Source organism: Delphinapterus leucas, chromosome 5 (genome assembly GCF_059928025.1).
Source record: "Delphinapterus leucas isolate spDelLeu-1000000601 "Yukka" chromosome 5, BTC_Dleu_Yukka2, whole genome shotgun sequence".
NCBI classification, from domain to species: Eukaryota; Metazoa; Chordata; class Mammalia; order Artiodactyla; family Monodontidae; genus Delphinapterus; species Delphinapterus leucas.
In genome coordinates, this window is record NC_143133.1 from 114,235,243 (window position 1) to 114,249,556 (window position 14,314).

The 14,314-nt window shown below is 36.5% G+C and overlaps 1 protein-coding gene across 3 annotated transcripts in view; it reads left to right on the forward strand.

Annotated features, from left to right (window-relative positions):
• Window positions 1-14,314, forward strand: part of INPP4B (inositol polyphosphate-4-phosphatase type II B) — a 701,292-nt gene that overhangs the window by 108,803 nt on the left and 578,175 nt on the right. For all 3 annotated transcript variants that reach the window (XM_089911312.1, XM_089911308.1, XM_089911305.1), the window contains exon 2: window positions 10,883-10,945. The gene's annotated coding sequence lies outside the window, so the exon portion shown is untranslated. The remainder of the gene's footprint in view (window positions 1-10,882; window positions 10,946-14,314) is intronic.

Genomic DNA, 14,314 nt, shown 5'->3' on the forward strand with positions numbered 1-14,314 from the left:
CTATGAATTTGTTTGTTTCTTTGTTTTTGAAGTATAGTTGACCTGTAGCACTAAGTTAGTTTCTGTAACATAACATAGTGATTCGATATTTCTGTACAAAAGTTCTTAATTTAAATGTAGTGTTTTCCATTTATGGTTACCACTTCCGTTCTCTTTAAGAAATCATTGTCTACGCCAAAGGGAAAGATACACTCTTCTAAAAGCTTTATTGTTTTGTCATCCGCATTTAGATACACAACCTTCTGAAACATATTTTTGTATGTGTAGGAGTTAAGATTCACTTTTTATCACAAATGGACGTATAATTCAGTCGGTATGATTTAGTAGAGTGGTTGCCCGCTTCGCACTGCTCGACATTGTCACACTTGCCATAATTTACTTGTATAATTAGTTGTCATAATTCATGTAGGTTTGTTTCTGGACTCTCTTTCATTCCATATATCTGTCTGCTTTTGTACCAATTACACACTTGTTAATGACAAGAGCTTTCCAATAAGTTTGATATCTGGTAATTGAAGACCTCCAGTTTTATTTTTCTTTAATATCACCTTGACTAACCTTGGCCCTTTGCATTCCTGTATGAATTTTAGCTTTGTAAAATTAAAACAAAAAAAACTACTGTGATTTTCATTGTGAGTACACTGAATACATGGATCGATTTGGGGAGAATTGATAACCTTATTATACTGAGTCTTTCAATCTATGAGCATGATGTATCTCTTTTTGTCTGCTTTATTTCCTCTAAGTAGTGTTTTATGGTTTTTTAGTGTAGAAGTTATAAACATCTTTTGTTAGGTATATTCCAGGGTATTTGAGGTTTTTAATTCTATTTTAATAATGTATAATTTCTATGTTTTGTTTGTTTGTTGTTATATGGTAGCACAATTGATTTTTGTACAATGACCCTAATTCAGTAACCTTGCTAAATTTACTAATTAAATAAAACTAATAATTTTTCTGCAGACTCAATATTTGTTAGTTTAATTTTAAATCTATTTCATTACTCATTAAAAGAAAGGGATTTAAAATTATTTTATCCATTGTTATTTTTATTTAAAAATATTATGGGAATTTTTGTTTTAAAATATTAACTGAATGGTAGCATTAACTGATATTCATAATAAAAAGAAAAGCTGGACTCTAGGTGAGAGAGTAGGAAGGCACGTTAGCATTTCAGTAGGTGCTAGTAAAATTGGAATTATTGCCTCTGCTCTGTCCTCACTTGGCATCACACTCTTGAGTAAATGAGTCTGGCCTTTAGTTTTCTCATCTGAAAAATGACACTGGACTAGATACGTTTTAGTTCCTTTCTACCTTTTTAGTTCCTTTTAGGGGTGGATGACTCAGACAACTTTTGGGTGAATGGTTGTGCTTTCAGATTTTTTTCCTTTCTTCTACTCTGTGGCACTGTGACTTGGAGTGGGGGCAATGGGCCTCTTATGATCTCATTTTGGGGGAGGGGAGTAGGGGGGCCATGCCCACCCAGGACTCTTGTGTCCCCTACTCAGGGCCCTTGGGAACTTATGTCTCTTTGAGATGCCACACATTGGCTATGGGATACTGGGATTCTGTCTCAGGTTCATGTCTGTAGAAGCTTCCCTCCCTCCTCTAATGCCCCCTAATTGCTTCTATGTCATGTTAAATGCTGAATGCTGGTTTTCTCAGAGTTTTCTCCAGTCTGTTCCCTGGAATGTAGTCTGTTAGTCCTAATGCTCCTATTACCATGTTTATGTGGGGTTTAAACTTAGAGAAGGAAAATAATGACTCGATGTTTGACCCTTTCCTCTTCTATCTTCTCCATACAACTCTTGAACCCAGGGTAGTTTTCCATATCCTTTACGTCATACCCTACATTTTCTGTGCTCTTGACATTGCAGAACTCTGTGATCTGGTTCTCTAGGTCCGACTTCCAATATGTTAATGACAGCAAAGATTGTGTTCTTTAAAATCCTGTTTTCTCTAAGGAAAGCTTGATCTACAAGACTATAGTCTTGCTCTGGACCAAGAATTCTTGCTAGATGTCAAACTCTAAACACTTCTTTTTTTATTTATCTTGTAACAATCCTAATCCTTCTTGAGGCAAGTGCGACTACCCCTGGCAGACAGGTGAGGTCAGACATAGAAAAATGCAAAAGTATTAAATGTAGATATATTTCCAAATAATAGCATCCTTGTTATATGATGGCCTATCTTCTCTCTCATTTATCACTTCCCTCTGCCTCCTTCCTATCTGACATATTTGTTCAAATGTTCTTTAAATTTTGCACAACAATAGGTATTTGTTATGCAATTTCTGTCACAGAACATGGTGAGATGTTTATGCTGCATGTTAGCTCTGTCTTATATTGGTTAATAGATATTTAATACATAGCAAGTGGCTATGTTCTTATTAGGACTCTCCTTCCCATGTGCTGAGTATTGAACTAAGCACTGACGGGGATAGGTGAGAAGCACAAGACACAATAACGGTCTTTTAGGAACTTAAAATATAGTTGGGAAGACGTGACAGCACAAGACAACCCAAAAAGGCAATATAAATTATAGGCATTGATTATAATTGGTGTACAAGGTCAGAGAATGATAAAATCAACAGAGTCCAAAGTACCTGGGGATCACTTTCTGGAGAAGTTGGCATTAAAACTTTAATAAGGCAGTAAATTTGAAGGTGTTGAAAAGTTAAGAATTGAACCACAAGCAGAAGGAATAGACATGGAGAAAAGGAACTGGGATAGAAGAACATGGGAGCCATTGAGCACCTTCCTGACTGAAAAGGAGAAGTTATATTGAAGAACAATGTAAAATTCATGAAATGTTCAGGAACCTTAAAAAAAAATCCAGTAGACATATTTTACAATTTGTAGCTGCTTCCCCCATGGGTCTTTTAAAGCGCAAATTATGAAAACTAATATCACAGGCTGTAAAATTGGAAAATTTTGACCTCTTAAGGCAATAGCTATCAGATAGCAAAGTGATATATGAGACACATTACCTTGTAGAAATTCCCTAGTAGGAGCATGAGAGCTAGTTGGATGATCCCTACATTCCCAATACAAGAGGGGTGGGGGATCTGGAAATTAAAGGCTGATTTCTTTTTAGTGAACCGAGGCTTCATTAGCCATGTCCACAAGGAGGTAGGTTGTGTACCACTTCCACTTTTCCCCTCTCAGTGCTAGAAAGAGGTGCATCAAGGAGACTCAGTGAGAGTTTAATATGTATTCCTTGAAGTCTTGGAGGTGGCAGTAGAGACAGTGCTGGTTTCTAATGAATGTAAAGGCCAGGAGGTGAGCTAGTGAGCAGCTCATGGTAGAACAGAGGAAAGAGGCTGAATCGGGATTAGCCCATTTTCCCAGGGTTTGCTGGAGAGTTCCCTGTGGAGCAGATGTGTGCAGTGAACGTGAACGTCATCATGAGGCTGTCTAGGTCCTGTCCCCAAAGGCTACCCTGAGGCTGAGCTGGTCTCAGCAGATAGAAACTGAAGGTGTCACTTGGAGCTGAGGATATAGTAAGTGATAAAGTGAGATGTATGACTCCCATCAAGGGCTGTACAGATGAAAGGTCCCCAGTGATTGGAGAAGAGGGAGCAATCACTGAAGAACCTGGAAAAGAATCCATTGGTTAAGAATCAGCGTTAAATATATAGCAGCCCACTTAGATCAGTAACCAGAACGTCACCTTTCCTTCTCCATTGACTACTTCTGTCCCCACCTCCCCTCTTTCACTCCACTTCCATATTCCAGAGGCATTGGAACCAAGGTTAACTGGCTGGGGAGGAAGGACCTGGAGAAACAAAAAGGGACCTTCTTCACTGGTTGCTGGCTTCCACTGCAGCAGATCCTAGCTATGGAGGGTAGACAATTTGAAGTTCAAGTCAGCTTTTTATATGTAGCTGGGTGTTCTAATGTCTAAATTGAGACTATGGTGAATCAATGTAACTATAAGTTTTTTTTTTTTTTTTAAGCCTCAAGTGTTCAGGGTATGGGTAAAGGCCTAATTCTTATTGGCTCAAAAGATGTTGCATTAGTTTCCTCGGGCTGCTGTAACAAACTACCACAACCTGGGTAGCTTAGAACAGGAGACATTTATTCTCTCACAGTTCTGGAAGCAAGATGTCCAAAGTCAAGATGTCAACAGGGCCATGTTCTCTCTGAAAGCGCTAGGGGATCACGACTTTCTCAGCTTCTGGTGTTGCCGGCAATCCTTGCATTCCTTGGCTTGTAAGCACGTCTCTGCCTCCCTAGTTACATGGACATCTCCCTCTGTGTCTTTTTCTTCACGTGGTATTCTCCTGTCTGCGTATATGTTTGTATTTGTGTCTCATCTTATGAGGACACCAGTCATATTAGATTAAGGGTCTACCCTTACTCCATGTAATGTCATCTTAACTGCCATCCCTATTTACCTGCCTGACAGACTTAGTCTTTCCAAGTCCTTCCCTCCTGTGAAATTTTCTTAGACCAAACAGGACTGATGGTCAGGACTGAGTGTACATCAGTTCAGTTATTCTGATAGAATTTTTTTAAAGGTTATTTATTTATTTTAAATTTATTTTATATTGGAGCATAATTGATTTACAATGTTGTGTTAGTTTCAGGTGTACAGCACTAAAGTGATTCAGTTATGCATATACATATGTCTATTCTTTTTCAGATTCTTTTCCCATATAGCTTATTACAGAGCAGTGAGTAGAGTTCCCTGTGCTATACAGTAGGTCCTTGTTGGTTATCTATTTTATATACAGTAGTGTGTGTATGTTAATCCCAAACTCCTAATTTACCCCTCCCCCTGCTCCCCTTTCCCCTTTGGTAACCGTAAGTTTTCTATGTCTGTGAGTCCGTTTATGTTTTGTAAATAAGTTCATTTGTATCATTTTTTAGATTCCACATATAAGTGATATCATATGATTATTTTTTAAATGACCCTTTCCTAGCTGCAGAATATTCTTTCAATTTGTTCTGTTGCTTCAACACATTGTATGTTGTTGTTGTTGGTTTTTTAACATCTTTATTGGAGTATAATTGCTTTACAATGGTGTGTTAGTTTCTGCTTTATAACAAAGTGAATCAGTTATACATATATCTCCATATCTTTTCCCTCTTGCATCTCCCTCCCTCCCACCTTCCCTATCCCACCCCTCTAGGTGGACACAAAGCACCGAGCTGATCTCCCTGTGCTATGCGGCTGCTTCCCACTAGCTGTCTGTTTTACGTTTGGTAGTGTATATATGTCCATGCCACTCTCTCACTTTGTCCCAGCTTACCCTTCCCCCTCCCCGTATCCTCAAGTCCATTCTCTAGTAGGTCTGCATCTTTATTTCCGTCTTGCCCCTAGGTTCTTCTGACCATTTTTTTTTCTTTTTTTTAAGATTCCATATATATGTGTTAGCATATGGTATTTGTTTTTCTCTTTCTGACTTACTTCACTCTGTATGACAGTCTCTAGGTCCATCCACCTCACTACAAATAACTCAGTTTCATTCCTTTTTATGGCTGAGTAATATTCCATTATATATATATGTGCCACATCTTCTTTATCCATCCATCTGTTGATGGACACTTAGGTTGCTTCCATGTCCTGACTATTGTAAATAGAGCTGCAATGAACATTTGGGTACATAACTCTTTTTGAATTATGGTTTTCTCAGAGTATATGCCCAGTAGTGGGATTGCTGGGTCGTATGGTAGTTCTATTTTTAGATTTTTAAGGAAGCTCCATACTGTTCTCCATAGTGGCTGTATCAATTTACATTCCCACCAACAGTGCAGGAGGGTTCCCTTTTCTCCACACCCTCTCCAGCATTTATTGTTCGTACATATTTTGATGATGGCCATTCTGACTGGTGTGAGATGATATCTCATTGTAGTTTTGATTTGCATTTCTCTAATGATTAATGATGTTGTGCATTCTTTCATGTGTTTGTTGGCAGTCTGTGTATCTTCTTTGGAGAAATGTCTATTTAGATCTTCTGCCCATCTTTGGATTGGGTTGTTTGTTTTTTTGGTATCGAGCTGCATGAGTTGATTGTATGTTTTGGAGATTAATCCTTTGTCAGTTGCTTCATTTGCAAATATTTTCTCCCATTCTGAGGGTTGTCTTTTCATCTTGTTTGTGGTTTCCTTTGCTGTGCAAAAGCTTTGAAGTTTCATTAGGTCCCATTTGTTTATTTTTGTTTTTATTTCCATTTCTCTAGGAGGTGGGTCAAAAAGGATCTTGCTGTGATTTATGTCATAGAGTGTTCTGCCTATGTTTTCCTCTATGAGTTTGATGGTGTCTGGCCTTAAAGTCTTTAATGCATATTGAGTTTATTTTTGTGTATGGTATTAGGGAGTGTTCTAATTTCATTATTTTACATGTAGCTCCAGTTTTCCCAGCACCATTTATTGAAGAGGCTTCCTTTTCTCCACTGTATATTCTTGCCTCCTTTATCAAAACTAAGGTGACCATATGTGTGTAGGTTTATCTCTGGGCTTTCTATCCTGTTCCATTGACCTATATTTCTGTTTTTGTGCCAGTACCATATTGTCTTGATTACTGTAGCTTTGTAGTATAGACTGAAGTCAGGGAGCCTGATTCCACCAGCTCCATTTTTCTTTCTGAAGATTGCTTTGGCTATTCGGGGTCTTTTCTGTTTCCATACAGATAGTGAAATTTTTTGTTCTAGTTCTGTGAAAAATGCTGTTGGTAGTTTGATAGGGATTGCATTGAATCTGTAGATTGCTTTCGGTAGTAGAATCATTTTCACAATGTTGATTCTTCTAATCCAAGAATATGGTATATCTCTCCATCTATTTGTATCATCTTTACTTTCTTTCATCAGTGTCTTATAATTTTACGCATACAGGTCTTCTGTCTCCTTACGTAGGTTTATTCCTAGCTATTTTATTCTTTTTGTTGCAATGGTAAATGAGAGTGTTTTCTTAATTTCCCTTTCAGATTTTTCATCATTAGTGTATGGGAATGCAAGACATTTCTGTGCATTAACTTTGTATCCTGCTACTTTACCAAACTCATTGATTAGCTCTAGTAGTTTTCTGGTAGCATCTTTAAGATTCTCTCTGTATAGTATCATGTCATCTGCAAACAGTAACAGCTTTAATTCTTCTCTTCAGGTTTGGATTTCTTTTATTTCTTTTTCTTCTCTGATTGCTGTGGCTAGAATTTCCAAAACTATGTTGAATAATAGTGGTGAGAGTGGGCAACATTGTCTTGTTCCTGATCTCAGTGGAAATGGTTTCAGTTTTTCACCATTGAGGATGATGTTGGCTGTGGGTTTCTCATATATGGCCTTTATTATGTGGAGGAAAGTAACCTCTATGCCTACTTTCTGGAGGGTTTTTATCATAAATGGGTGTTGAATTTTGTTGAAAGCTTTCTCTGCATCTATTGAGTTGATCATATGGTTTTTCTCCTTCAATTTGTTAATATGGTGTATCACGTTGATTGATTGGCATACATTGAAGAATCCTTGCGTTTCTGGGATAAACCCCACTTGATCATACTGTATGATCCTTTTAATGTGCTGTTGGATTCTGTTTGCTAGTAGTTTGTTGAGGATCTTTGCATCTATGTTCATCAGTGATATTGACCTTTACTTTTCTTTCTTTGTGACACCTTTGTCTGGTTTTGGTATCAGAGTGATGGTGGCCTCGTAGAATGAGTTTGGGGGTGTTCCTCCCTCTGCTATATTTTGGAAGAGTTTGAGACGGATAGGTGTTAGCTCTTCTCTAAATGTTTGATAGAATTCGCTGGTGAAGCCATCTATCTGGTCCTGGCCTTTTGTTTCTTGGAAGATTTTTTTTTTTGCAGTACGCGGGCCTGTCACTGCTGCGGCCTCTCCCGCCACGGAGAACAGGCTCCGGACACGCAGGCTCAGCGGCCATGGCTCACGGGCCCAGCCACTCCGTGGCACGTGGGATCTTCCCGGACCAGGGCACAAACCCACGTCCCCTGCATCGGCAGGCGGACTCTCAACCACTGCGCCACCAGGGAAGCCCTGTTGGAAGATTTTTAATCACAGTTTCAATTTCAGTGCTTGTGATTTGTCTGTTTATATTTTCTATTTCTTCCTGGTTCAGTCTTGGAAGGTTGTGCATTTCTAAGAATTTGTCCATTTCTTCCAGGTTGTTCATTTTATTGGCATATAGTTGCTTGTAGTAATCTCTCATGATCTTTTGTATTTCTGCAGTGTCAGTTGTTACTTCTGCTTTTTCATTTCTAATTCTATTGATTTGAGTCTTCTCCCTTTTTTTCTTGGTAAGTCTGGCTAATGGTTTATCAATTTTGTTTATCTTCTCAAAGAACCAGCTTTTAGTTTTATTGATCTTTGCTATTGTTTCCTTCATTTCTTTTTCATTTATTTCTGATCTGATCTTTATGATTTCTTTCCTTCTGCTAACTTTGGGATTTTTTTGTTCTTCTTTCTCTAATTGCTTTAGGTGTAAGGTTAGGTTGTTTATTTGAGATGTTTCTTGTTTCTTAAGGTAGGATTGTATTGCTATAAACTTCCCTGTTAGAACTGCCTTTGCTGCATCCCATAGGTTTTGGGCCGTTGTGTTTTCATTGTCATTTGTTTCTAGATATTTTTTGATTTCCTCTTTGATTTCGTCAGTGATCTCTTGGTTATTAAGTAATGTGTTGTTTAGCCTCCATGTGTTTGTATTTCTTACATAGTTTGTCCTGTTATTGATATCTAGTCTCATAGCGTTGTGGTCAGAAAAGATACTTGATACGTTTTCAATTTTCTTAAATTTACCAAGGCTTGATTTGTGACCCAAGATATGATCTATCCTGGAGAATGTTCCATGGGCACTTGAGAAGAATGTGTATTCTGTTGTTTTGGATGGAATGTCCTATAATTATCAATTAAGTCCATCTTGTTTAATGTATCATTTAAATCTTGTGTTTCCTTATTTATTTTCATTTTGGATGATCTTTCCATTGGTGAAAGTGGGGTGTTAATGTCCCCTATTATGATTGTGTTACTGTTGATTTCCCCTTTTATGGCTGTTAGTATTTGCCTTATGTATTGAAGTGCTCCTATGTTGGGTGCATAAATATTTACAGTTGTTATATCTTCTTCTTGGATTGATTCCTTGATCATTATGTAGTGTCCTTCTTTGTCTCTTGTAATAGTCTTTGTTTTAAAGTCTTTTTTTCTGATACGAGAATTGCTACTCCAGCTTTCTTTTAATTTCCATTTGCATGGAATATCTTTTTCCATCCACTCACTTTCAGTGTGTTATGTGTCCCTAGGTCTGAAGTGGGTTTCTTATAGATAGCATATATACGGGTCTTTTTGTATGTTGTTTAATGATGGTTTTTTCATGAAATACTTACAAACCTTTCTCCATTAAACTGTTTTTCTTGAATCCTTTCTATTTATAATGGTTTCTCTAAAGTCTCTGGTGTACCCTTCCTTGCAATCGGAGCTCAGTAGATGTTTTCTGAATTGGATTGAATATTTACAAGAGCAGACAGGGGTCAGTTGCTTTAAGTGAATCTTGAAGTATCCCAATTTCTTGGAGGACATATTTAAAATCTCCAGCAAAGTCAAAGGAAGCTACTGCAGTGGGGTGAGAGGTTACTCATTCTCCTGAAATGCTGTTTAATCTTTTTTTCTTACCTGCCCAAAGACCTAAAACAACTCTTTATTTCCTTTGCCATCACAGAGTGTGACTAATAAATCAGCAAATCAAGTAACATCCAGTATGGTAAGATTTTAATCATTCCACCCTGTGGCTCATCAGGGCAGTGATTTTCAAAGGGGTTGCAAGATGTTTTTTAAAAAAGGAGAACAATGATAATAATAGTAATAGTGATGTTCATGATTATCTTGGCTAACATTCATTAATTCTGTGTCCTTTCTGTGTGTCTATCTCACCTATTTATCCTGTCAGTTCTATGAAGTAGAAAGAATTAGCATTCTGATATTACAGATGAGAAAGGAATGTTTACAGAGTAATTTCCTTGCCTAATTTCACACAGCTAGTAAGATGTTTTGGTGATTGCAGTTATATGACTGTTCTTATAATGACTGTTACAAATAATCAACGTTGCTTTTAACTGTTAACATTTCTTCAGTCAAATAACTTTCTTAAGGGGTGAATTTAAAATTCTTACCTATCTATGTGATAGTCCTTCCTGGAGAGCTATGGCTTAGACTTGAATTTCTTATCTTGCAGTGTGAACGTTCTGATAATGATGCAGTAAAATCTTTTATGGGACACTCCTCAAGGTGGTTATATGCTAAGGGAAGGAATAAGATATATTTTCATAACTTTTGACTCCTATAAAGTACTTTTCTCCTCAGCGCAGCATAGAAAAGCTCTAAAATTGCAGCTCCTAAGGAGGGTAATCTGCAATTATTTACTAAGTCAATCCACAATATCTCATTTTATCATTTTTGTGGAAAGACAGAATAGAAAAATACCCAGACTTGCACGAACATTTTAAAAGCCATACTCGCTGGGGGAGGGAGGAAACTAATTTAGATAATTGCAAATTCCATTTCAGTCTGTTGCATTCCAAGTAAATGTTCTGTCCCAACATGGATTACATCTTATCTTTTGAAATGATTGAGGCTAATTCTTTTCCTTGCTCGAGTGCTAGTCTTGTTCTCATGTGAGAAAAGAGAGAGAAGCAAAGAAAACAGGGCTGAGGATCTGTGGCAGTCACCCTTGTTTTCAGCTGCAGGGGAGAGGGGGCCTTTGGGGAAGTTATTTGTCATTTAAAGCAAGTGGTTCCCAAGGCAGCTGCTGAACGGAGCTGAATATTTTGTTAAATGATTTTCTTCTCTGACCTTTATTACTAATAAACGTTTTTAAGAAGCATTTAAAGGGTGAAAAGAAAGGTTGTTTTTATTAATCTCTTTTCTTTTTACCCACAGAACCCAAAGAAATGGTGTCACCTGGCAAGAGATCTGCTATCCTTTATGAAAAATCAGACCAAGGTAATGCTTATTTTAATATATATATTAGTCTGTTTAACTCTGATACATTCAACTGGTTGGTTTTTCTTGATTACTGGTTTTAACTATGGAATAATCCATCAAAAAAGTAAATCATTATCTGAAAAGTAAAAGGAATGATTTTTGATGACCATCATATTTAGGAAGTGACCAGTAAATTTTAAAATATATGTTAGCTTGAAGCACTGTGGTTAATGATGAATTTTCCAACACTACTCTTGCATTTATGTTAATGTGTGGATAGGATCTTGACTAGAAGGTTGTACTCTGTTTGGAAATAGGTCCAATTAGTGTATTACATTTACAAATGGTAGACAATAAGAGAATGAGATTCTTTTAATTAAAATTTTCCTCTTATTTAAGCATCAGTCAGATGGCTTTACATATTATTTTTTTAATAGACAAAAAAGTTCAGTACAAATTCCTAGAAAAACTTCATCGAGTTTGACGAAGACACTCTTACACAAAGCATATATTTTCTTTGGAAAGATTGAATTATATCATACAGTTGTTGAATAGCATGCCTGATTATACTCAATGATTGCATATTTAGTTGCTAAATTTTCCAGTTGCTATGTGATTTGTTTATATATGTTAGCCTAAGAATATGAACAATCATGCAAATATTCTAATGACATATACGTGTAAGCGAAGTGGAGCGTAGATGCAGATATAAAATGTGTGTATGATTTATGAATAAAGGTGATGTCTCAAAAGAGTTTTTAATAGAAAAGTTTCTGAAAAGTTAGAATTGTGTTGGGAACTAAACCCATCTATCAATACCATCTGCTTATATAGCTATGAAGATATGATGTCGCTTTGTATATAGCAACGCACATACTGGATTTGTTGAAATGTGTACTAGGTCACATACTAATTGGAACTAACTGGGTTCTATTTTTGACAAATTGTCGAATTCCTATAAAACAAATGAGTGCTGAAACAAAGGAAGCATTTGAATTTAATGGACATCAGCAGAAAACTGGTTTATGAACTTTAATTTGCAGTGGAGCAAAAATAGTTAGGTTGAATTACAAACTGGGGTGTTTCTACTTATTTTTGGCTTTTAGTTAATGCTTCAAGGGAGGCGTAAACCCCTTAAGGAAGTAGCTTCTCTCCTGTAATGTTGATTTTCAGTTGTAGGCCCACTATACTAAAATGTTAAGTCAAACTATAAGGCATTTTTAAATGGTTAATGAAATCAATGGAGGGTTTCCTTTAGCTTAGAACTATTAACTGTGACTCCCTAAAGAGAGGCATTATAATGAAAACTAATACCTAGACAGTACGTGGAAGGGGTTGAAGCTGAGTGCCGTGATATAAGCATAGGGAGATGTATGGTAGAAAAATGCTGGCTGAGGCGGAATCAGGAGAAGATGACACAGTAAAGACAGAGAAGGAAACACACTGAGTGAGATGGAGCTAATGAAGAGAGCACAGACCACCCAGGATGCATTCACGTGAAATTTTTCTTTTTTCAGAGGTATGTATATACTAATACATTCAATTTTGTTAGGTTTTGATTTCATTTATTTAAGACAGGGGTAAACTTACTTCGAACTGAATGTAGCAAAGAAGGAGTTGCGGTGTAGGAGAGAAATTCTCATTAATGTGGCAGAATATCCAGCATCATGTACCCGGAGTAACAAAGTTTGCTTCTCCCCGATGTGCCAATAAAGAACCACTTCTGTATATTGACAGTCCAAGCGCTCTGGTCTGATAACACTCCCAAAGAGATTATACTCTAGGATGCTGGCTTTTGTGTGGAGGTTGGGAGTGAGGTGTGAAGGAGTAACTGGGGTGGGAGAAATGGTGTTCATGTCATCACCTCTTTAGGTTGGTCCTTTGGACTCATTGAAATAGGGGTGTTTGCAACTTTATAAAATATTCCTGTTAATAAGGCAAAGAGTGCTAATGTTCTGATGCTCTGTCTCTATTATCCTAAATGGGATATATGCATTTAAATTTCAGTGTTTAAATAGTAGAAGTTCAAGGCATATTAGTGAAGGTGCTAGTTTTGGACAAATGGGACCATTCAGCCTTTCTCAGTTGCACGTGATGACTAACACACTCATTTTGTGTACCATTAACTCTGGCAATGGGGCTCGGAGAGCAATCCTTTGGGTTAACAGGAACTTTTGTGTGTGCAGATACCTGGAGGTTCTACATTTGACTTTTTCAAAAAGGATCTAAAATAAGTTTTCATGTAGTGCTTCGTTATGTAAAGTTATTGATGTCTGTTGGTCACAATATTCTTAACTTTGTCACCCCAAAATAGAGGCAACTTAACCTAGTTGGGTTAAAATATCCTTCTCTGTACCTAGTAAGATTATGCACAAAAATAGAGACCATTATTCTGTTCTATTTTTACACAGGTTTATATGTCCTGGAAATAAGTTGAATTTCAATTAAGAAATTTTCATGTTTGTAATTTATTTGTATTATGTAGGAGTATTAAGTATTATTTTCATATATATTTAACTTCCCTGTAGGAAAGTGAAATGGGATATTAAGGGTTCAGCAGTTTTTTGATGTACTCTAAATACATTTTTGATCATTGAAAATAAACTGTTATAAGGCTAGTGTACAGCATTCTTTATGTTCTAGGGCACTAAGAAATAAGGTATAAATATATTGTTTAGAGATTGGTTTCATTGTGGTTTATTATTATTGGCTGTAGAATATTTTGTAGATGTAGCACACGTTGAAAATCTTTTTAAAGAATAAAATTCTTCTGATATTTTAAGAGCTTATTACAAATTATATTTTATATTATTTTTTATAAACTACTATAAAGTAACAATGGAAAGTAAAGCATCAGATTTTCGGTTGATTTATAAGTTAATGACCATGAATTACAATGAGAGTTACAAATACCTCTACACATGTGATGAAAGGGGTGATGTAATTGTCACAATGCTTGGACTAATTCACATAGGATAGACACAGTGCTTTACAGAAATAGGGCTATAACATCAGGCATATATGCTCCAAAAGAGAATTTAAACTGAAAGTCAGAGAACAAATAATTGAACACTTTCATTGAGAAGTGATTAAAAAGTAATTCTTAAAGAGGACTTTATATGAGGAAGAGTTATTATGATCATTTTTATGAATTTGCCTTTTTTGTTTCTTTATGATTTTCATCATTTGCCAAAGTTCTTGGTACTCTTTACTTTACTCTTCTGAGTATTAGATTCTGTGGGATACTCCATCTTTTTAAAACCTTAAAGAAAACTCCCAAGAATAGTCTTGATGGAATAGTCATACAGAAGCCATAGCATTGTCTAGAATTGTCTCCTGCTAATGTTCAAGTTCTTGCATCGACTCCCCACATGTTTCTTACCGTAT